Genomic DNA, 671 nt, shown 5'->3' with positions numbered 1-671 from the left:
ATATATATAACCATCTATTATCGTTTAATATATTATTTAAATATTTTCATTTTTTTCTCTCGTTTTGCCCATGCGTAACAATGCCTGCAATATTAGTTTTATAATTATGAATATCTAATTGAAAATTTTAATAGATTAGGAAGTGATGCATATTTATCTAATTGAAAACTTAGCTGATCGGGGCAATCTTGCTGACCACTTCCAATAAAAGTTGACCAATCTACAAAATCAAACCTAGCCGACCGGTAGTATATTTGTGACCTAGCCGACCAGTGAGCCTCACTAGCATAGCCAACTGACAATTTTCTCCAAGCTTAGCCGACCGACAGTGCTTAACAAAGACTTGCTAGTCCAACCAGGTAAGCTTAAGAGAAGTCACTTTGGACCCACATATGCAAAATTTCTATAATAACATATACAATCCCCACTAAAATAAGAGTATAATTATACTAACTTTTTTTTTATAAATAAAAGATCATTATATGAATAAAGGTTTACACAATTCTCTCAAATTACTATTCATTCTCAGAACATTTCTCCCACAATCTTTCTGTTATAGACAAATTCAACTTCAACAAATATAAAATAAATAAATAAAAAATCATCAATTTAAATATATTTTATGTATTTTATAATTATATCTTCTCACACTGCATTCCTTTTGCAGGAAA

Source organism: Phalaenopsis equestris, unplaced genomic scaffold (genome assembly GCF_001263595.1).
Source record: "Phalaenopsis equestris unplaced genomic scaffold, ASM126359v1 Scaffold000364, whole genome shotgun sequence".
NCBI lineage: Eukaryota > Viridiplantae > Streptophyta > Magnoliopsida > Asparagales > Orchidaceae > Phalaenopsis > Phalaenopsis equestris.
Note: the sequence above shows the minus strand (reverse complement) of the source record.